We start from the raw sequence: 25402 nt of genomic DNA, 5'->3' as shown, positions 1-25402 counted from the left end.
GATCGTCTTCTGCTCGGTGGTGTCGATATCAAACTTAAATTAAACCGCAGTAAAGATGAATTCAGTCTAATGTCATCTACTCCTGAAAGCAACTACAAAGTATCCATCTCGGAAGCGTCGCCGTATGTCAGACGCGTTAAACTCAACCCAGAAACAGCCCTACTAGCTTCATGCAAAAACATTGGAAAGTCAAACAGCCAAATACCCTATTCGCAGAGTGGAAGTCAAGAAATTTTCTATACCTCGTGGAAATTTGTCATTCACCAGAGAGAGTCTGATCCTCGGACAATTACCTAAACGCATCATCATTGGTTGTATCGGCAATTCTGCATTTAACAAGGATTACGGTCTCAATCCATATACAACTTCAAACACTTTGACCTGAATTTTTTAGCCCTCTACGCCGACACCGAACAAGTACCGTGGAAACCGCTTTGTCCAAAGTTTTCAGAACCCAACCCAAACTTTATACACGCCTATCAGACACTGTTTTCTGGAACAAACACTCTATTTCACGACAAAGGAAACGGCATCGATCGCAGTGATTATGGACATGGATACACCCTCTATGCATTTGACCTAACACCCGGCCGATCTTTAAATTCTTCTGGAGACACGCTCAATTTAAGGAGGCAAGGGAATCTTCGTCTTGAAATGCAGTTTAGCAGAGCCCTACCAGAAACCATCAACGTTCTTGTGTACGTCGAATATGAAAGTATCATCGAGATCGACCGCAGTCGTAACATCATCTTAGACCATGTCCACCTTGCTGAACATCCATTGCATGAGAGTCGTGTATCAAAACATAAATGACATAACTGCAATGAACAACCCATAGCAAACACTATTCCTACATATCATACTGCAGAAAACAAAATCGGTATTATTAAAGGACCTATATATTTATGTAAACATCGATTCATCAAACATTTAAAAAGTAAATAACAAAAACTTACCGCCAATAACCGCATCATCACCAACTTCATCACATCCCTCTTCGTTTTCATCCAGAGTAGACAACAAGATGGTCAATCTCTCGAACATCAAAACATGCTGTTGAAGAGTTAGATAATCGTCTAATCCAGGGGTTCTCAAACTTTTTCTTTGAAGGGCCAGATGAGAATCCAAGTAAACCTGAAAGGGCCAGGGTGGAGTGGATACTTAGAAAAAAATGTGCGCGAAGCGCAAAGACCCTTGTGGTCGGGGTCCTAGGTGCTCTTGTGCAATCTGGCCCTTATTTTAGGAGTAGGTTATTTAATCCAACAAATGTATAATAGTTTCATATGGAACGCAGACAAAATTTAAAAAGATTCAAATTACAGCGAGAGTCAATTTTAATGGTAACAAAATTGTAGTATACTAAAGGATGTCAGTCTCCTAGTCACTTTCAATATGGGAAAAGTGACAGTCTGTCAGCAACAATTAAGTTAAGAAGGCACTGGTGCAAAATGTTCACTAGTCAAGCAGGGGCCGCCCCCCCCATTTTTTCCAAACCATGTACAGAAACGTAAAAATGACCATATGACTGTGGTTTTTTTTTGCATGGCCAGCCCCCCATTTTGGAAACCGTTCCGCGGCCCCTGTCAAGGTACTTCGGTATGAGTTAGTTCTTTAAAGTGTTCATTGTGGAAAATGCTCTTTCGCACCTGTATTATGTAAATCCAAACATGGTGAGAACAGCGCTGGTCATCTAATACAAAACAGATCGAACAGACAGAAAAGACTTCGTTAAACTAAGTCAAATTAATTTGACTTCCATTACTTTTATTACGGTTAGGTCTATGGATACACAATGTGATTATATTGAGCTATCTTTCATATTGTGACTTTAGTGATTAAAAAACATCAGAGCCTCGCAGGCCGGATTGAGAAGCTCCGCGGGCCGTAGTTTGAGAACCCCTGGTCTAATCGTTCACGTAATATATCTAACGTATCTAACGTTGTACACGCTTTGCACAATTCGCTCGTAGGTATCATGATGCTATTAAATTAATTTGCAAAAAAAGACTTGTGAAAACAAGATGGAGCAATGAAAGACGGCCAACCGCTTACATTAATGCATATGTCACTGCAGCAGTGTGCAGTGAGATGTATGTAATTTTAGGCTGTTTATATTTCTTGTTATATGTTGTTTTAATTGAATTTCCACTTTCCTAGATGTTTCATTTCTGCATCTTTTTCTTAATCCTTTTCCACATAAAGTCCCATAGGGCAGGTTATGTGTTAATGTATAGGCATAGAGAAATCCAAACCAAAGAGCAAACTGTAGGTCTACCCTATATTGTTCCGATTTGAATAGGTTAATCAAGTTCATTGTCTGGTTTTCTGTTAAGACATGGTCAGAGTACCAGCAACTCTAATTGGGAAACAATAAGTAACTTAAGAACATAGCAAAAGAATAATCTATGTTGGTTCAGTTTGTGCATGCTTTATATAGAGAGAAAAAGCTTTCAGCTATCAGTTTTATCAAAGTTTTCAGAGAGAGAGCAACAGAGATTCAGAGAAAGAGATAGAACTCCTAAGTTGTACTTTTGACAAGCTTCTCATCTAGATTTTACAAGTGAGCTATATAGGGTGTAATCTGCTTAAAGCCTCCAATTGGTAAGTTAATTCTTTCAGTAATTTAAGTATTATATAATGCGATATATGTAACTCTAACATACTTGCGATGGATCGTATTCGTTAACAGACATATCGACTGTTATAAGAAAATAGTTGTATCAATAAGTTTATTTAATAAACCTGTAAAGTAATGTAGATCAATACGTATTTCATTTTGTTGTAGAATTAAGAGTCCTTGGTAGTATAGTATTTGTATGAATAGGCAAGTTTATTCTTTAGTGCTTTAGTTATTAGTTTCAGTTGTTATACATTATGATTTATTATATGTTTCTTTATTTGTATTTGCAGTATTTTATCTCAATCTTGGTTCGTCTGGGATGATGAAATAAAGCACCATTTCACATAAGCCAACGCCATTTTTGTGAATATATTTCTTTTGGAGTGTATTGACTTTGAATTAAACTCCGCATTGGTTACCAAGGGTAAAGTGCGGCAGTCACAGCATATTTTCATGTATCGCCCGTTTATGTTATTGTCAGCAATTTTGAACTTGAAAACTCCTCCCAAATTGTTACGTAATTGTGATCCCAAATGAATTTATTTCATATAATGCTTTGTTTTATCATGTCAGCAAGTTCGAACTTAGAAACTTTTTCCTCGTACCCTAACCCACACTAACACACCCACACCCCTTCCTTGTGATCTGAGTCATCCCCTTTAATCTCTCCATGACTTATGATAATGAGCTTTATCTTGACCTCGTTTCCTGAAGGTCAACCTTAAACCGTTATGTAACTTCCGCCGGATGTTATTTCTTATGTTTTTCAAGATTTTCCTTCTGTGAAACCAGTTCCACAGTATGATTTTAACTGGTAACTCTGGAAATTGGAACATCGGTTTACTGGTCTAACTGGTCCAGTTAAAAATTAAACTGGTCTTGAGAAGTACTGGAATTTCATACTGGTCTTGTTTCTGGTGGTTGTTACTGTTCTCACTGGTCTTCATACTGGTCTCACTGGTTTTCATACTGGTCTAACCATGCTAACTGGTCCTCAAACTGGTCGAACTGGTCCTCGTACTGGTCTTACTGGACCAGTTTATTACATGCATTTGGTTTGTTATATGTTATTTTGAATGTGATGTATGAAATTACACATTTTCATTGTGAATTAGTTCACACACTTATTTTGAAGGTTTTCAAACAACAATGAGTGCTATTGCAAGGATATTCCATTATAAATCCTGATTTTTCTTTAAAAAACAGGAAATATGCAAATGAGGTAAACCACGTGATCAACATCATCACAATTACTGGTATTACTGGTCTTGACCAGTTTAATTTCAAACATAGAATTACTTTAGACCAGTTGACTATATATCAGAGGAATACATCTTGCTTTGATCTTAATCATAATAAGAGGAAATAATTATTTTAATGTTAATATCAATACTTGATAATTATGATATTATTCACGGCTAACAAAACAACAAGAACAAGTGAATTGCGATTTGTCGTGGCTTTAATGAAAATAGAGATGAATGTGCATCTTTACCAATTCTGCTTTTTGTGTACAGTGTATGAATATCATCACATATACATATACCGATAATGTCTGTAACCAACCGATACCCTTGTTTAATAAGCTCCTCGGAGAGGGGTTAAACCCCCGGCTAGAAGGCCCCCCTCGTAAGTTCTTCAATGTTTAAAATTCATGGCTGTTTTCCCACTGGTTCCCTGCTAGCCGGACCGGAATCCCAGCACAGCTATTAATTATGAGCTATCGGTGGATTACAGATGACATAAATATAGCATATAGAGATATATGAATGCCCATGACTATAGACCAGCCTGCCCGCCTTTAAGATCAGGTCAGGCTAAGATTAAACTTTAAGCATGACACAATTATTTCAGTTTAACAGCGTTCTCAAACATTTGTATGTACAAATAGGTCCCCCTCACCTAGGTAACGAGTGGGGACCTGCAACTTACATAATAACATAACATAATTGATTAAAATCCACATGCCTGCCCTGGCATGGAAAGGAAAAAAGGAGGTACTTTAATAATGCGCCTCTTACTGAAATCATGCCCCCAGAACTTCAACTGCTTGTTTTTCAACAACACACAAGGCGTCAACACTCCTCCCAAAAACGAGTAAGGGCGAAAACCCGCCTGCCCACTGGCCAAAATAGGACAGGAGGATAAAATTCCCTTACGGCCCACTTATGCACGACGATCGTTGTTAGGATTGGTGTGCGACCAGGTCAAACACCCTCGAATTTGGATTCGTGTTACGCTCTTCTATCAGCCTAGGCTCTGCCTAGATTCTGAAATTAACCATGAAAAGTATACCATCACCCTCCAACTACTTCATACACCATTCATTATAGAGTATCATATAGATTCAACAAATACAACTTCCCTGGAAAATATAAATGCAAAAGTACTTGTACCCCCCCCCCCCCCTAATCACACTTTGCCAAGATCAACTACTGCTGGTATTCAAGCCAACTATAGGTATCCAATTTTCATCCCACTGAAAATATTGAGCCCCTTAAAGGAACTTTAATAAAGGAAATTGAATTCAGAAAGAAATTTGTTTCACCAAACGAAATTCACTAATATGGCCATACTCTGGCAAAGGGAAGCAAGGTACGAAAGTATCACTCGTTGTAAATGACCAATGCGTGTTCGTCATTAACATATACATCAATGCAATTAAACTAAATAATATTTTCTTCAATATCTTTCCCCAAAACGATCATTTCTTCACAATTTCTGCCTGAACGGGCAGCACACAACAGATATTTAAAAACCATAACTCAAATCTGACTGATGCGTGAGCTGCTTCCTATACCAAAGGTGGGCAGTATTAATAATAAATACACCATGACAAAATTACCATACAAATTCACATAAGTATACCAACATACTACGCCTAAAGACCTGAACATTCGGCTGAACTTGAAGAAGCCTAAAAATTGGGACAATACTTCCGTCTAATTCCTAAGGAGTCCGATGCAGACCCGAGAAATAACTTTATCTGAAATGAAGCCTATGCAATCTTATCAAACATTTCTTCATATATAATGCTCATGGTAGAGGAAAATAAAACATACATAGAAATTATGAATTCATAAACATTTCTTCTCAAATGACCTGAGAAAATTATAATTTCAATCCCCAGATTTTTTCTATAACCATCCATAACTTGGATTTTTATGACAACTCACATGAACGTTTGAGGCATAACCTGCTTCATAGTAATTTCGAATTGACTTCTTCCTTGCAAACAAAAACTAAATAAACAAAATAACATTAAGAATGCACAAGGACAATAAATACACAACCATATCCATAATATGCAAGAATCCCCCCACGATATATATGTCAACATCCCCCTTAATTATAACTAGAGGATGGTAATGGGGAGGAGGTGGGAATTTTGTAAGCACGCTTTACACATGCACCGTCATCTCTCTTCATTGAAAGCCAAAACGAAAATGAAGCATTCCCCGCACTTTTATCCGCGCATAGCTCAACCGCGGCAAATGTCTGGCATTGTGCCCAAATTCTTTGGCGCGGGCGCCAAAAAGCGCTGCCCCGCCCTTTACGGGTCGGGTCACGAGCCCTTTCTCGGGCAACCACGCCCCCTTTCAAAATCAAAACAAACTAAAATGTGTATTTTGCTAGCCCGCTAATAAATCATTTTAAATCGTCAAGCCGTCTTTAAAATCCATTATTCACGGCTAACAAAACAACAAGAACAAGTGAATTGCGATTTGTCGTGGCTTTAATGAAAATAGAGATGAATGTGCATCTTTACCAATTCTGCTTTTTGTGTACAGTGTATGAATATCATCACATATACATATACCGATAATGTCTGTAACCAACCGATACCCTTGTTTAATAAGCTCCTCGGAGAGGGGTTAAACCCCCGGCTAGAAGGCCCCCCTCGTAAGTTCTTCAATGTTTAAAATTCATGGCTGTTTTCCCACTGGTTCCCTGCTAGCCGGACCGGAATCCCAGCACAGCTATTAATTATGAGCTATCGGTGGATTACAGATGACATAAATATAGCATATAGAGATATATGAATGCCCATGACTATAGACCAGCCTGCCCGCCTTTAAGATCAGGTCAGGCTAAGATTAAACTTTAAGCATGACACAATTATTTCAGTTTAACAGCGTTCTCAAACATTTGTATGTACAAATAGGTCCCCCTCACCTAGGTAACGAGTGGGGACCTGCAACTTACATAATAACATAACATAATTGATTAAAATCCACATGCCTGCCCTGGCATGACCAGAAATACCCAATTATTCTTGGAAAATACGTGTTTCAGGTGGCCTAATTGCCAAATTACCGCCAAACGAGAATATATAATTTATTTATATATGATCGACCGCCAACAAACACGTCAAAATTTTACTCGTATCTACCAAGATATTCAATAAATCTTAGCAACCATTACAGGATCATTCTACTAGTATTCACCAACGTTATCATCCTTAGTGCTTTTACCAGAGGGGGGGGGGGGTACCAGGGAACATTGCTCATTCCTCCATTACAATGTATATCTAGGTTATCCATAACTGACCCCAACATGATTTAATGCATGCATACATTGAACGTAAATGCATGAGCAGCTAAATAACAACAAATGATACATTATGAAAGCATAGACACACTGGTGAAACCGGCTCCAGACCAGCCAAAACCCTTATTCATACTATCGGATCGGACGGTCTGGAGTCGGTCACGCCGGAGCGACTAAGGTAAAATGTATAAATACATACTCAACGAAGATATGAAAGACCAACTTTTAACTCACTGATAAATCTGTCCAACCCTTCATCGGCCAGATGTAGGCCATCAGTTCTGTACAGCGAAATGTCATTATGGGATATTGATGGATGCGGTATGGCTTTACCATGAAATCTTGCAGCTAAAGCCTTGGCGTACCTATTGGCCGCCCTTCTCTTTAAGTCCAATTTACCTTGATCTCCTGTACAGCCAGCGGGGTACCAAACCCTCTCCAAAATGTCCGACCACACTATTTGAAATTTGTCCTTATTGGCGTCAAAAAGTCTATACGTCAAACTAGCCAGCTTCTTCTTGGACAGTGCCTCAATGTCATTCGTTCCTACATGCAATACTACTACTGAAGGCTTTGGTTCACTCCGACCCATCTTATCTAACCAATCGCTTACCCCTTCAATTCGTAGCCCCCTTTTCCCCAACCAGCGGACCGACGTTCCAAGTCCAAGGTCAGCCTCGCCGGTGTTCTTCGCCCTGCGATGTGCCCAAAACACTATCGAGTCCCCTATGATCCACACCACAGGTCCTGTAATAGAAAACAAGAAAAGAGGGCTGGGCAGAATTTTGAAGTATGAAAATTTCCCCTGAAAGGTCTGCTACCCTTCACCACCCCTTCATCACGGGGTTTTCCCCTCCAAGATACAATGTATGTAATCACATTTTTGACCCCTCCCCTTAATCCTGAAAGCATTGATATTAAACACGTCATTATACCGTTGTAACATTCTCTCTAAAAAGCAGAATGCTCGTAATTGTGTGATATCATTAAACCCGCACTTACTCATTCAATATTAAGCCCAGAGTTATTTTGATGATACATGTATATTGATATCAACATGTACAGGGGGGGGGGGGGGGGGTCGTTATGATCAATCTGATGTTCCAAACACCTTCCAATCAATATAGTACTATCCCTTTCTTCCTTTTGTATAATGTAATAATGTATAATGTATAAACACATTCCAACCAATATATAATAATGTATAATGTATAATGTCTGAGCACATTCCAATCAATTTATAATAATGTATAATGTATAATGTAAAATGTATAAGGTATAATGTATAATGTAAAATGTATAAGGTATAATGTATAATGTATAACGTATAAACACATTCCCATCAATATAGTACCATCTCTTTCTTCATTTTGTATAAAGAATGTAATAAAGTATAATGTATAATGTATAATATATGATGCATAATGTATAATGTATAATGTATACTGTAACAAGGGCTCCTTTGTAAACAAGCCTCTTGGCACTGAACATACCACCCTGCTTCTGAATAGGGCTGAATAAAATAAAACAATACCATGTAAGCAGATATATTGAGAATTATACACCCAAATATCCAACAACCCATCGGCCACGGCTTTGATTAAAGCACATGTCCTCGTGTAAAGTAAACGCGTTGTGACATTATTGGAAGATAACTTACACCTGATTTTGGTCAAAATGTCAAATAACCTAAAATCATCATTTCATATATATTTTCGTTCTTTTTTTTTTTTTTTTTTTTTTTTTTTTTATTTTTTTTACTTAACCATGTCGAGTCTTATATATCTCCGATGTGCACTCGAAACCCAACGCCCCATGCGTTGGATTTCCTCATCCGAGCAACCGGCCATGGCAGCGGTCGTAGCCGCCCCAATACGAAAGGAATGCGATGAAAACATTGCCGCCGGCATATCCCCGTATGTCAAACATCGTTTTATCATGTTTCCAAATTCACGCCTAGTTAGCGGGAGAGCACCATATGAACAAAAGAAGGCTCCACCATTCTTTGGGCGGATTTCTAAATAACGAATAACCGCCATCACAGGGCAGCTAACTGTCCCCAACTCTGGTATCGAAATGGTGCACCCATTTCCCCGCTGGTCAGTCTTTGACTTCCTTAGGAATAATTCCACCCTGCGATGCGGTGCATCGCCAGTGACCCTAACATCTGTGTGCTGCAGAATAGACTCACATCTATGCCTGGACTCTACTGTCAACTCACTAACTCTCAACAAACCATAAAATGCCACTGAAAAAGCAGCAGAGTACATCAAAACATCGTAATGACTACCACAAACATGCCTCAAGTAGGCGAGCATTCTATTTAACACAGACAATGTGATTGGATGCCTAGCATCTCTTCTCAAAGTACTTCGCCTACACCCTTCAATTAACCTTGTAATCACAAAACTCTTGGTCACATCCTTTAGCCCAGATGAACTCATATAAAATGCCAACCCAGATATGTATGTTTGAATAGTAGACCCTGCATATCCCATAAAGGATAAATAAGAAATGAACTGCGCCACCCATTCTACATTAGGGGGTAGCTGGGGGTCGTATCCGTACACTTTACAAAATTTCACGTATGCCCCCAAGGCAATAGAGTAAGTTGTGTGTGTTCGAGCTGCCCTAGAAGCCATCAGCAGTCGACTTCTCTCGATAGCCAGCTCTTCCAAAGACGGACTGGAACCTCCACGCCCTCCCGGGCGGCCCCCGGTGCTAACGCATGGAACCTCGGCATCTGAAATCGAGATAGTGCATCAGCTATACCATTATCACATCCATGTACATGCCTAGCCCTCAACACTATATTATTGCTTAAACATATAATCACCACCTTCCTCACCAAAACCATAATATCAGGGCATAGCGCCGACTGCTTGTTAAGTACTGCCACCACGGCCTGATTATCACAATTAAACAATATATTCTTGTCCTTTAGCTCCATGCCCCAAATCTCCAAGCCTACCCAAATAGGGAATAGCTCTAAAAAAGCTATAGACCTCCTACCGGCCTGGAAATCAGCAGGCCACCTGGATTGAGCCCACCTGCCTCCAAAGAAAATTCCAAAACCAATGCCAGCCGCCGCATCAGTGAAAAACTGAATTTCCTCGCTTCCAAACCAGCCTGGAGCCCGGAAGAAAACTTGACCATTAAAATGTGCCAAGAACTCCAACCAAACCCGCAAGTCAGCCTTAGCCCCTCTCGTCAACCTAACCATGTGAAAAGGACGCTTAACGCTCTTAGTTAAGTCAATGAGCCGTCTCATGAATGCTCGCCCTGGAGCAATTGCCTTACATACAAAGTTTAGACTACCTACAATCGACTGAATGTCTCTTAGGGAAATTTTTTGTTTCTGTACCGCCCAATTTAATTTCCCTACTAATTTCTCAATTTTGTCCTCCGGTACCCGAACCTGCTGAGAAACGCTATCTATTACCAGCCCAAGATATGACAACTGTGTGGTCGGGCCTTCCGTTTTTTCTCGCGCTATGGGCACCCCAAATCGTTCGCAAATTGCTTCAAAACAATGCATTGCCCGCCTGCAATCCTCCGAGGCAGGGCCGCCTGCAAAAAAGAAATCATCCAAATAATGGACAATATTTTGCGACTTCGCAACTTTTCTCGCGCAAAACTCTAAAAAAGTACTAAAACATTCAAAAGTGGAACAAGAAACTGCGCAGCCCATCGGCAAACAACGATCAAAATAGTAACGACCATCTATATACATCCCAAGCAACTCAAAATCTTTTGGGTGAACAGGCAAGAGCCTGAAAGCTGACTTAATGTCAGTCTTTCCCATAAGGGCACCCCGCCCCAATTGCGTCACAATATCTACCGCCGAATCAAAGGACGAATATGTTACTGTACACTGCCCCTCCGGTATGCCATCATTAACTGAATTTCCCCTGGGTGCCGATAAATGTTGAATCATACGGAACTCCCCTGGGGCCTTTTTGGGCACCAACCCCACTGGTGAACACCTCATATTCTCGAAGGGAGGAACAACAAAAGGCCCAACTATCCTACCTAAGTCTATTTCATCCCTCAATTTCTTTTTCAACGTATCCATGTGTTCGAATGCTGATTTCAGGTTTTTAACAACCAATGGGACCCTGTCCCCTTCAAAATGTAATGAAAAACCAAACTTAAAACCATTATACAAGCACTGAGCATGCTCCTGATTAGGATAAGTAGCTAACATGGGCACCAAACGTGCTAACTTAATAGGGGTCGGAGCAATAGACGACACCGCACTAGCCGTAGACCTATTTACTGCCAGCGGGACTGGAACCGGCCCGCCCTTGGCTACACTGCTTAGCCCCATGACCTGTCGCCTGGCAGCGGGAACACTTGTGCTCATAGATGCAAGCTTTGCCTCGCATGCACTTGCCTCTATTAAAGGCAAAGCACACGCCTCGGCTGGGTGTGCCATTGGCTCCGGGTCCCTTTCCTCCGAAGGGAAAAGATTTTCTCGCGCCGTACTCCCCTCTGTAGAACTGATGGCGAGGGGCATGGGGTAAATTGTGGCGCTGCCGCGGACCATTAGAGGCCACCAGCATCAACCACAACTCGGCGTCGACGCTCGCCCAGGATCGCCCGGGTAAACGCGCCTGCTTGCTCCTAAACTGAGTGTCATAGTCACGCCAGCCATAACCTGCAAACGCACGGGCTGCATGCCTTATCAAATCCATATATTTCATGAGCTCCCTGCTCCTTTCAATGTGCTTCTCAGCGTAAATTGAGGCAAATACTAGAAACACCGAAGTCCACTGCTCTACCGACATGATTTTCTTAGCCTTTGATTGAGGTTGAAGTTGCAAACCAAGACCAGATCCCGATTGACACAAACTCAAAGTGGTGTCACCTACACTCGAGTCAAGGCCCCAAACTCATCACGTGCATTATTATGCTTAAGGAGCACTCCCAAATCTATATATTCACTTGCCCAAATTTTTTCCTTCAGTGAGATAGCCACTTCCACACCTAGTGGGTCGCATGCGCTAATAAATGGTTCCGGTGCCCCCAACACGGCAGAAAGCCTAGGCGCCTGGGGCTCAGATCTCTCAACACCGACCTCCACTAGATCTAGGCCTAGATCTTCGGCTACCCCTGCCGACCGCGCCGGCACTGAAACTGCTGGCTGAGCCTGCCCCGAGCTACCGGTATCCGACTCCTGAGCTACTATCTCATGCCAAGCAATAGATCTGCCCACGGGCGCCTGGCCTTCCCGCCCCACTAGATCTAGATCTAGCTCTGCCATTTTATCACCAACTTTAGACCTAGGCCTACCACTTTTTTCATCAACATCGACAACTTGAGACTGAGAGGGATTTAACTCACCGCTCCTTCCTGGCCCGTTGTTGCCGCCTCCCAGCCCCAGATCCACACTTGCGGGGGTTGACGTCGCCCGTGGACCTCTCGGCCGACCCGGCCTCCTCTTCGGTGTGTCATCTCCCTTCCTCGCACCTGCGGTCGTTATTTTCTTGGCCTTAACCTTTGGCATGATCAACTCGCGAAACTAGAGTTAGACTCGAAGCTCCGTCACTCAGCCCAAGTCCAATGAATCCTGGATGCAATCACCTCCAAAGTTCAATCAAGCGAACCGCCAAGAAAAAATTCAATCCTGAAGTTGCAAACTGAATCTTTTAGGTCCACAAATCGGCACAGCTAACTTAGTCTTAGTTCTACGGCAACAATTCCTGAGGCTGAAGTCTGAAGACAGTAAAAAACTGAAATCAGCGTCTGTATAATCCAATAAAAGTATGAATCCTTTGTGTAGATATCCGGTATAGGTAGCTAGACAAATGTCGAAATATCTGCCACCTAGGCCTAGTTGCCAGTGCCGAAAGAAAATTTTCAAAAAATTTTGTAAGCACGCTTTACACATGCACCGTCATCTCTCTTCATTGAAAGCCAAAACGAAAATGAAGCATTCCCCGCACTTTTATCCGCGCATAGCTCAACCGCGGCAAATGTCTGGCATTGTGCCCAAATTCTTTGGCGCGGGCGCCAAAAAGCGCTGCCCCGCCCTTTACGGGTCGGGTCACGAGCCCTTTCTCGGGCAACCACGCCCCCTTTCAAAATCAAAACAAACTAAAATGTGTATTTTGCTAGCCCGCTAATAAATCATTTTAAATCGTCAAGCCGTCTTTAAAATCCAATATTAATAATAATAATTACAATATCAATAACAATAATAACAGTAATAAGAATGATTACAACAATGATCATAATAATCATAATAATAATAATTGTGATAATCATAAGAGCAATGATGATAACAATGATAAATTATAACGATAATAAGTTTCTCTGAATTGCAAGATTCATTTTTCATAATTTGTTAAATGATCTGACTTGAAAGTCATTATTTATTGGACCAGTAACCAGAATGCAATTGTTTGAACTGGTCTCCAGTTCAATTTTAATGGTGCAGTAAACATATACTGGAAACCAGTAAAAATCTACTGGAAACCATTTATTGGACCAGTAACACCAGTATAATGAAAAACAATTTAACTGGTATTACTAATTGCTTCAACTGGAATTCAATTGTTGGAACTGGTCTCCAGTTGATTTTAACTGGTCCAGTTAAAATCAACTGGCCCAGTAAAAATATACTGGAAACCAGTTAAATTATACTGGAAACCAGTAAAAAAAATTACTGGTCTAATTGGTTTTTCCTTCTGGGATGTGCTGGTACATTAAAACCAAACATGGTCGACCCGATATATTTAAATCCATGCTTAGGCTTAAAATAAGGTATACTACATTTTGATGAATGATGTAACTACACCCCCCGCATTTCTATCACAGTGCATTGTAACACCATTGGCGAAAAAATATATAATGAATGCTCTGATACGTATTCTGGAACTTGTTTAATACCCCAGTGGATTCTAAGCTTACACAAATCACCGGAACATAAAATTCCGTGTCCTCCTATACTGGTATACAAGCTCATCTACACCGATCACAAACTACACAGGAATTAGCAGGTAGAGCACTTTACATCTCTAAAGACAAGGTTGCACCACCACCAAACACTGTTCTTTTTCTTCATTTGTTAGTTGCATAAGAACGAAATTACGAAAAGTTTCTGTTTTGGGATACATAAGTGCATGTGGCGGTAAGTGAATTTGACGCTTTCAAATTAATGATAGATGTCGAATAATTTTCTTAATAATCGTGGGCTTTTTTTCAACTATTACGCAGAAGAGTGGATTCTTTTCCCAGGTAATTCTGAGGTGTATCGTTGATTGTGTACTGATACTGATAATCTGCCCTTCGACTTGTACCAGTTTTGTATTGCAGCTGTTTGCTAAACATTCACTGACATAATACATTTCTTTTCGTGTAATTTGACTTGTTGAAATATTGTCGCACACAAACTTTTTAGTCTTCGGGTTGAGGCAACCACACACCTTTCGATTGCTCTACGGCCTGATTTTGGAATGAAACGAAGTAGAATTTTATTCTCATATTGAAACATGGAATATTGAAGATATTCTTCTTTTTATTATTCTTCGAATTCCTATGTTCAAATCTGTGCCTATGCTATCATCCTTATTAGAATAAAAGCAAATTTAATATCTATTCGTAATGAAGTCACAGTAATCGTACAATTGGCTACGATTTGAAACTAATTTGGCTTTTACTCCAAAATCATAAGGCCTGCAATAATCCCGAATTATATAGGTATTTTTTCAAAGTTAATTTGAACCTGAAATAAGAAACATACCAATCATTCACATTTTTAGAAAATAATCGAAACGCGATTTGTTCCAAAATCGGATCGTGGACCATTCGTCAGGTGTGCGATGGCCTTAAGCATACACAGTGCTTTTCCCGTCATAAAATGATTGTAATGATGAATTCGCAATTTTTATTTCTGTTTTCATATGTGCATTCCCCTGTCTCGTCAAGGCCTTTTTGGGGAGGGGGGGGGGGCTGCGGTAAAACATCGATCAATGATTTTATTCAAATATCCTTTCTTATCCGGGTGTCTTGATATTTTACGAGGCAAACTTTATTTTGAGATATACTGTATATCATTTGATAAAAAAAATTCGATATTTTACCACTTATTGGGCGCTCACAAAAATTGATTTTCCACAAGAATGGATGGTCTCAAAAAACTCAGCGAAGCTCACAGTTTTTGACAATTAGGTATCATAGAAGAAAGTGTCCAAACAATCTTGTTTGTCTCTGTAAATAGGTCCCCGGACTTTGAACCATACAAGGTCCGGGGATCAAATTCCAACGCAGCACTCGCGTCCATGCAGGCTTTTCTCTACATTTGCAACTCTTTACCCAGGTGGGTGTTAAGAGCTGCTTTAAAAACGACTGGTGAACCTTTCTTACGCGCTAAGATAATTACCAACGTACAATTAATGATGCATATCATTTACCACATAAAGGATCACCACTCGTTCTTAAAGTCGCTCTTAACTTACGAACAGCTTTTATTTATGAAACGGCCCCCATTGGGGGCCCCAAGGTGTAAAAAAAAATAATGGATGCCTGACAGGAAGGACTTTCTTGAATGCCCGAGCACCCGATGCAGCAGGGTAGCCGTGCTGAAGTCGATATAAAAGTATGCATCGCTCAGAAACACTGCATGTTGCTCATTATTACAATTCACATTTTAATGCAACGGATACGAGGGGGTCATTACCATCCTTTAAATTAGGGTTGGGACAAGTAATTAAAGTTTGCTTATTGTGCTTATTAAGGAGTACAAAGGATGAAAGTTCTGGAACAGATGATGGTCACAAGATTCAAGATCACGAATTCATTACATCCATGTTAGATGTTTCAATGTTATTCGTTAAGATTTTATTATGATTCCATGGTCACGCGCGAAATGTATTTTGTTCTTTATTGCTTTTTCGTATTTTATGTACCTTTGAAGAAATCATTACGAAAGACTCCGTGTCATATGGAATAATAATTAGCATTTCTTAAAGGACAAGTCCACCCCAATAAAAACTTGATTTGAATAAAAAGAGAAAAATTCAACAAGCATAACACTGAAAATTTCATTAGTATCGGATGTAAAATAAGAAAATTATGACATTTCAAAGTTTCGCTTCATTTCACAAAAAACAGTTATATGAACGAGCCAGCTACATCCAAATGAGAGAGTCGATGATGTCATTCACTCACTATTTCGTTTGTTTTTTTATTGTGTGAAATATGAAATATTTTGATTTTCTCGTCATTGTCATGTGAAATGAAGTTTCATTATTCCCTGAACACATGGAATTACATTATTTTAACATTTTATGCTTCAGGCAAGGAGGTCCCAATCGTCAAATTCGTAAAAATTGAAACATCGTATACTTCAAACAATAAAAAACAAAAGAAATAGTGAGTGAGTGACATCATCAACTCTCATTTGGATGTAATTGGCTCGCTCATACAACTATTTTGTTAAAAATAAGCGAAACTTTGAAATGTCATAACTTTCTTATTTTACATCCGATTTTGATGAAATCTTCAGCATTGTGCTTGTCTGATTTTTCTCTATTGATTCAAATCAACATTTTTCTGAGGTGGACTTAACCTTTAATAAAGAGGGCGGACATGGTTAGTGGTCGGCCTAGCGTTAGAGAGAGAGAGAGGGAAAGGGAGAGAGAAGAAAGAGACAGTGAACAAAAGAAGAGCAAATAAGCGATTAAACAAATAGAAAACAAAACAGAAACAAAAAATAGTAAAAAACTAAATAAAAAGAAAAGAGTGAAAGAACTAAATTGTAAACTAGGATTGAATAAAAAAGAACAAATAGTCAAATTTAACAGTAGATTTGATGATACACGATCTAGGAATTAAAAGCTGATTCAGAAAGACGGTAATAAACTACATGTAAAGTGGAAGCGCCGTGGTGTAGCGGTTCTGTCTCTCGCCTTGTAATCAGAGGATAATGTGTTCAAACCCCACCATGGCCTAGCGTCCTTTGGCAAGGCGTCAATCCACAATTTGCCACTCTCTGCCCAGGTGAAATGGGTATCCGGTAGGATGCGAAAGCCTATGTAGTATGCCTATAAATTGAGTCTTGTCTTGTTGGAATGCACTCCAAGGCCAGGGAGTGGAAAAAACGCATTATTGTATACGGGCATGCAAGGATCAAATGACCGGGATAATGATAATCTGTAAAGCGCTTACAGACGTCATTTCGATGTGTTAAGCGCTATATAGATGCAGATTATTATTATTAGTATTGTTATTAGTATTATTATTATTATTATCATTATTATCATTATCATTACTATGAAAGTAAATATTTCAAGTCGTGGTGGCGAAGGAGTTAATGAAGACACCCATACAAAACAGGGAACGTTTATCAGTGCACGTGCAGTGAGTAATATATAGAATGTCATGATCACTGTAGAAACATAAATCGTATAATTTGTATGCCATCATAATATTGAAATCTTATCGTATCTCTGTACATGGGAAGACCTGGGGGGCGTTTCATGAAAGGACTTGTCGGACGTTTTATCCGACAAGTCCCATTTTATCCGACAGTTACCATAGAAATAGTACCTCTCAGCCAATCAACATCAGAGAAAGATGTCAGATCTGACAACTTGTCGGATGAAAATGTTGATGAAACACTCCCCAGAAGAACCAGATATTGGAACTTCATAACAGTATCAACAATGTATAGTCTTTTTTTAAGTTTAATCTTCATCTTTTTATTTGATATAATTCTATTTACATGTTTTTTACAAATAACATAAGATGAACAAATATTAAACAATATATAGTAAATGAAATAGGCAAATCATAATCAGTCATATAAATAATAATTGATTAACTAATTAATTGAAATTATGGAATGTATAACCTAAAAACTCTCAGTGTGATGATTACGGCCGCATGCAGGATTTTTTTTCTTAGGGGGAAAGAATAAGAGAAATGATGTTTGAAGAATCCGTACAATCAACTGAGCAGAGCAACCGAGTTGGCCAAATTTAACCTACAATTCTTCTATAACACTGCATGTGGTTTTTGGTTTTTATATGAATTCGCGGATAAGGGTTAAATGTCTGTCCCTTTGCTTCCTCTTTATGCTATGATAGCCTACATCAAATAATCATGGTAATCAATGATTACTGCACTGTAAAAACTGTGGTGTTACAACTCACACTAATTGGTGTTAATAGAGGACCACACCACGAGGTGTTAAAATTACACCCTAGAGATTGAACATAACACCAACGAGTGTAAATATAACATCCAAAGGTGTTGTAATAACACCTATAGGTGTAAAACTAACACCACCAATTTAACACCGGTGTAAAAGAACTGGTGTGGTCCTCTATGTACACCGGTTAACACCACAGTTTTTGCTGTGTGCTATTTCAATATCACCTCCATCACTATCGATCTGACACCATACGCGTACTGATAGGATTTTGCTGGAGAAGTCGCCCCCTTCAGTTTTAACAAATGAATTATCGCATGCCTGTTATATTTCAAGGTATCTTCGTTTCAGTTTTACTAGAATTTCCAATTTATTTTTGTACATCGAAAATATTGCAAAATTGTACTCGGCAAGTATCGTTTTTTTCCTTGCTCACTTATCTAACGAGAGATAATATTCCTCTCAAAAAGGAAAAGAAGAAAAGATTTTTATGTGTCACAGTAGAAGAAAATTTAGATTGGAACGAACAAGGGCCTAGGTTGTGTACTATTAGTATCTCTAGAAACATAGGTGTATTTCATAAAAATGAAAAATCCTCATACAAGCTCTTTCTTACTAAGCAAATAATATAATCTTATATATTTTACTGCAATAGGTAGTTTGGGTAACCCGTGCAATAATTGAAATGATCACAATTTTAACGATAAAACACATTCATATTTGTACTGACTGTCAATATATATATCACGCATAAAAGTATACAAATATATGTATATATATTTATATATATACACTGTTAAAAAACCCTGATTTTACAGAAAAATAAAAGAAGATTTTGCAGAAAGCAACACCAGAATCATTCTTTAAATTCATGAAACAGGAATTTTTCTGTAATTTAACAGAACAGGTCTGTTAGAAAAAGAGGAAAAGAGTGTTTTATTTAAGGAAATTTGTAAGATTACACACACCAAATACCAATTTCCTGTAAGATTACGCAATCTGGTAAGATTACAGGTGTTCTCGAGACTCTGCTGCAGGAACTTCTTTTAGTTTAAGGATAAATTTTCTAACAATGTATATATATATATATATATATATATATATATATATATATATATATATGTACAGTGCGTCCCAGAAAAAACGAAACCGAGATTTAGCGATCATTTATCATTACTTAATCATAAATAAAATAGACAAATGACCTACCAATTCAAAGCTTAGAATCTCCTTTTTCATCTGATATTACTTAGATTATTTCTTATTCACGCATGAGTGAGCAAATACAATTTGAAGAAAGGATATCAAAATCTCATTTGGCGGGGAGTATCTGGGTTTCAAAAAGAAAACAACATTTTTGAAAATTTCAATATCTCCTCTTTAATTTGATACCTAAATTACAGAAAATGGTCAAGAAATAACAAAGTTCTGTCATTTGAAATAAGGCTTGAATTTCAATAATTTGAAAATAAGGCTTAATTTTTTATAATTTCATAAAATGAAGAGGTTCTCCAGGCTGGCTTTCAAACTCACTCAACACTCCGTTTTGTTGACGATCAGCCATGCAGTTCACCATGCGAAAGCTTCTGTGGGAAACCGGTGAAAACACGTTTATCTCATGAAATTATGGAAATACAAGCCTTATTTCAAATGACCAGAACTTTTTTATTTCTTGACCATTTTCTGTAATTTAGGTATCAAATTAAAGAGGAGATATTGAACTTTTCGGAAATGATGTTTCTTTTTGAAACCCAGATACCCCTCGCCAAATGAGTTTTTGGTATCCTTTCTTCAAATTGTTTTTGCTCACTCATGCGTGAATAAGAAACAAGCTAAGTAATATCAGATGAAAGAGGAGATTCTAAGCTTTAAATTGGTAGGTCATTTATCTATTCTATTTATGATTAAGTTATGATAAATGATCGCTAAATCTCGGTTTCGTTTATTCTGGGACGCACTGTACATATATTTATTTACTTTTATGCGTGATATATATTGACAGTCAGTACAAATTTGAATGTGTTTCTCAGGATGTCTAAAACCATCATGTCTAAATCCATTTGGTCTACTAGCAAATTGTCTAATTCTCTGATCATCTAACACCATCATGTCTAAACCCACTTGGTCTACTAGCAAATTTTCTAATTCTCAGATCGTCTAACACCATCATGGCTAAATCCATTTGGTCTACTAGCAGATGGTCTAATTCTCAGATCGTCTTACACCATCATTGTAATTCTCAGATCGTCTTACACCATCATTGCTAAACCCATTTGGTCTACTAGCAGATTGTCCAATTTTCAGATCGTCTAACACCATCATGGCTAAACCCACTTGCTCTACTATCAGATGGTCTAGTTCCCAGACCGTCTAACACATCATGGCTAAACCCATTTGGTCTACTAGCAAATGGTCTAATACCCAGACCGTTATGGCTAAACCCACTTGGTCTACTAGCAAATGGTCTAATTCCCAGACCGTTATGGCTAAACCCACTTGGTCTACTAGCAAATGGTCTAATTCCCAGACCGTTATGGCTAAACCCACTTGGTCTACTAGCAGATGGTCTGATTCTCAGATCGTTTAACACCGTTATGGTTAAACCCACTTGGTCTACTTGCAGATGGTCTAGTTCCCAGACCGTCTAACACATCATGGCTAAACCCATTTGGTCTACTAGCAAATGGTCTAATACCCAGACCGTTATGGCTAAACCCACTTGGTCTACTAGCAAATGGTCTAATTCCCAGACCGTTATGGCTAAACCCACTTGGTCTACTAGCAAATGGTCTAATTCCCAGACCGTTATGGCTAAACCCACTTGGTCTACTAGCAGATGGTCTGATTCTCAGATCGTTTAACACCGTTATGGTTAAACCCACTTGGTCTACTTGCAGATTCTCAATTCTCAAATCGTCATGGAAAAACCCACAATGCGATCTAATTCTTAGATCGTATAACACCATCACGGTTAAACTACTATCAATTTAGTCTAGTCTAATTACTAAATGTAACCATAACTTGGTCTAACTCATTTGGACTTACTATTATTTAGTCTAATATCACATGTGGTCTAATTTCTAGTTCATTACCTTTTCGCACTTTGTTGAATGAAAATTTGGTTCATAAACAGTTCATCTAATGATCATTTAAACTAAGTGGTGCTAGCCCAGACGGATATTATTCGATGAATTATAGCCTATTTTTTTAACCAGAGCGACAAAATGTAAAATTAACTCAAAGGGTGATTGTAACATTTTGTGTACAAATATTGTGACTAAATGCGAATTGTTGTTGGAACTACACTCACTTGCATATTGTCCATATACACAATTGTTGATTTTGGTTATTTAACTGCATGTCTTTGTCGTTGCAGCGTTTAATTCAGAATTATTCATTTGTGGCCGTAATTTCGGTATAAAAAGCGAGGTGGATACTGACCACTTTCTCAAACCATAAAGTCATTAAAAACTCATCTTTTTAAATGTGATATAAACCTGTAAATTGAACAAAACAGAGGGAATGATAATGATTTCACTCTAAACACACTGAGTAAAATTCTACCCAATATTGGGTAGAAAGAGAACATACATGTTTGCTGAGTTTTTTTTGTACCCCATATTGGGCAAAATGTATATTTTAAGGGTAAATTTCAACGCAACATCGCGTAAAATTTACAAAATATTTTTTTTACCCAACCAACATGCATGTACCCATTTTACCCTTTTTTAGAGTGTTAGCGCTATCCGCGATTAACATTTTGCTATTCTGTTAGCTCCGATTAGTAGTGTTTTCGTTCATAAGGAGCTGTACTCTTCCATAGAGATGTACCTGACAGTAAAATTTGGTAATATAAGTTCAATTGTTTTCAACAATGAATTTTAATCTCTACTATAAAAAAGATACTTTGGTCATACCAGCAACTATCAGGGTAAATCCGTCGAGGGGGAAGGGGGGGTACATTATTTTCATTAAAGATTTATAGTATGGTACTCGTCAGAAAAAGATATCAACAACACAATCACCCAGCAAATGCGGAAGTGATTTTATTACATGACTTTTTCATACATAGAGAGATGGGTAATTACTATAAGAGGACAAAATAGGGATTGATTTTTATGTCATTGGTTTCAAGAAGCAATACGTGAAAACGTAATATAAAAATTGATTAAGAGCCTTATTCTCGAAGTAAAAAAAAACAACCTTGGGACAAAACTTTGAAGAAAAAAATGACAAGAAGGAATATGTGTTCTAATGCATATGATAATATTAAAAGATCATTTATTAAATGTTGGGTTCCGTGGTGGGTAATATTAGGTTGAGAATGACCCGAGTCAAACGAATAGCTTATTTAAAAAGGGGGAAATCATATAAAACAAGTGGAATGCCTCTTGCAATCTCACCTGCATCACGCGATTCAACATAGCAGCAGTGCTGACTTTGAAAACTACTATAACTCGCACAAGCTGTTCAGTGATACTTGGTTACTCTTATTTCCACGTTTTATGAACTAGACCAATACACTTTACAGAGATAGGATGGTAATTCAACAAATACCCCCAATGTGGCCAAAGTTCATTGACCTCACATGACCTTTGACCTTGATCATGTGACCTAAAACTTGCAGAGGATATTCAGTGATACTTGATTACTCTTATGTCCAAGTTTCAAAAGTCAGATCAATAAACTTGCGAAGTTGTGATGGTAATTCAACAGATACCCCCATAATGGCCAAAGTTCATTGACCTTTGACCTTGGTCATGTGACCTAAAATGCGCAAAGGATGTTCAGTGATATTTGATTACTCTCATGTCCAAGTTTTATGAACTAGACCAACATATTTTTAAAGTTAGGATGGTAATTCAACAAATACCCCCAATTCGGCCAAAGTTCATTGACCCTAAATGACCTTTGACCTTAATCATGTGGCCTGAAAATTGCACAGGATGTTCAGTGATACTTGATTACTATCATGTCCAACTTTCATGGATCAGATCCAAAAACTTTTAAAGTTTTGATTGTAATTCAACAGACACCCCAAATCGGCCAAAGTTCATTGACCCTAAATGACCTTTGACCTTGGTCATGTGACGTGAAACTCATGCAGGATGTTTGGTGATACTTGATTAATCTTATGTCCAAGTTTCATGAACTAGGTCCATATATTTTCTAAGTTATGATGACATTTCAAAAACTTAACCTCAGGTTAAGATTTTGATGTTGATTCCCCCAACATGGTCTAAGTTCATTGACCCTAAATGACCTTTGACCTTAATCATGTGACATGAAACTCTAAGAGGATGTTCAGTAATACTTGATTTATCTTATGGCCAAGTTTCATGAACTAGGTCCATATACTTTCTAAGTTATGATGTCATTTCAAAAACTTAAACTGAGGTTAAGATTTGATGTTGACGTCGCCATCGCCGTCGGAAAAGCGGCGCCTATAGTCTCACTCTGCTATGCAGGTGAGACAAAAATCAGATGAAAAATATCGGCATTTGTAACTTTTGCTTTTTTTTTCGAAATATATAGTCCTATGTATATATGTGAAAGGGGAGTAGGTGTCGTCCTTCTATTTGTGATGTGAAATTTCAGTTTTGTATGCATGATATATTATAGGTTCTCACAGATTTGAGACAAACGGCAATATTTTAGATATAGATTTTGATAATAACCAAGAAGGACAAGTTTTGTTTTCCTTGTCTGATATTTTGAATATTCTCGTAATTACTTTAAGAAAGTTGACGCGTCAAACTAAATTATGAATTTCCTAGCTTCAGCTCGAAGTACAATACAAGAAATAACCTGTATATAGACCTACCTGAATTGACGTAAAATGAAAATCCAATCCAATCCATAATTTATTGTTCGAAATAGACATGAAATGAAATACTCCGAAAATTTGCTTTGCCCAATTGATCGTGGGCCCGGCAGCCACCGTGCAGCGCCATATCGACGAGGCTCTATCCCTTTAATTGTTGAACGCCAAACAGGGTAGCAGCAACTCCCATCTTTTAACGTCTTTTGGTCTGACGCGGCCGGGGTTTGAACCCCGACATCCCGGTTGTGAGACGGACGCTCTACCAACTGAGCCAACACACCGGTAAAGATGGGGGGGGGGGCATTTTCACGACCAAGAAAAAAAAAAGAGAAAAGGAAAGAGGTAAAGAAAGAAGGGTGAATTTATGATATTATTTTCTGAATGTTATGTCCAAATCTATCTCAAAGTTGCATTTTTGTAATAAAAATATCGAAATTTCTGCCCGCTACCGCATTCTGGGTTCAGGCATATTAGTGGAAGCATCATGAATTTTAAGGTAGGATGCAATGGAGGGCAAGGCTCTTACAGGCGGGGGGGGGGGGTAGGGTGAACATGAACCCCGTAAACAAAGACAAAAATTATACCAGGACACCCAATAATGTCACCTGACCTATATATATATATATATATATATATATATATATATATAAATGTGTAAAGTTATACATGTACAACAGCTTTTGGCAACTTTTTTTTATATATCGGATCGGGCTCGCCCTAGCTACTAACCGTCTCTGTGGTCTAGTGGTTAAGGCACCGGCGTTCAAAGCTGGGGGCCCGGGTTCGATTCCCGGCAGAGACATTTTTTCGGCATCACCAATTTTTCCAAAGGGTAGATAGCTCTGGGGAACCTTGATTTAAGCTACGCCTACCATTGTTCTCTTCATCCATTTCTTACAATATATATATATATATATATATATATATATATATATATATAAAAGTTAGTTTCCTTTATACTGAGCTTAATTTTTGTCGAATGGGAGCATTGCCAACTACTCATAAACAAAACCCAGCCCTAATTTTTAATATTCCCAAATTCCATTGAAGCTTTGTTATTCATATACTTCAAACTATATAGTTTCTGAATGTAACCACATAATAAAAGAAAAATACAAATTTAATCATTCAGTCTGTCGTTATGCCTTTCTCGATTTTCATCATGTAGATCTCAGCAATGTGTCAATGGGAGTCGGGAGAATAATGTGTGAAATAGGATGATGTTGATATGCTGCCCAAAAGTGTAATT

At 38.4% G+C, this 25402-nt stretch overlaps 1 protein-coding gene and 1 pseudogene across 11 annotated transcripts in view; one reads left to right on the top strand and one right to left on the bottom strand.

Moving 5' to 3' along the window:
* The first annotated feature begins 2050 nt into the window (after window positions 1-2050).
* LOC121422892 (deleted in malignant brain tumors 1 protein-like) overlaps window positions 2051-25402 on the top strand; it is a 46028-nt gene continuing 22676 nt past the window's right edge. For 3 of the 11 annotated variants that reach the window (XM_041618124.1, XM_041618128.1, XM_041618130.1), the window contains exon 1: window positions 14045-14306. The gene's annotated coding sequence lies outside the window, so the exon portion shown is untranslated. Of the gene's footprint in view, window positions 2602-14041; window positions 14307-25402 lie in introns of those variants that run through there. The other 8 variants (XM_041618125.1, XM_041618121.1, XM_041618122.1 and 5 more) reach the window with 7 other exon arrangements.
* LOC121422894 lies at window positions 11716-13032 on the bottom strand (annotated as a pseudogene).

Source organism: Lytechinus variegatus, chromosome 10 (genome assembly GCF_018143015.1).
Source record: "Lytechinus variegatus isolate NC3 chromosome 10, Lvar_3.0, whole genome shotgun sequence".
NCBI lineage: Eukaryota > Metazoa > Echinodermata > Echinoidea > Temnopleuroida > Toxopneustidae > Lytechinus > Lytechinus variegatus.
This window is presented reverse-complemented; position numbering and strand designations above follow the sequence as displayed.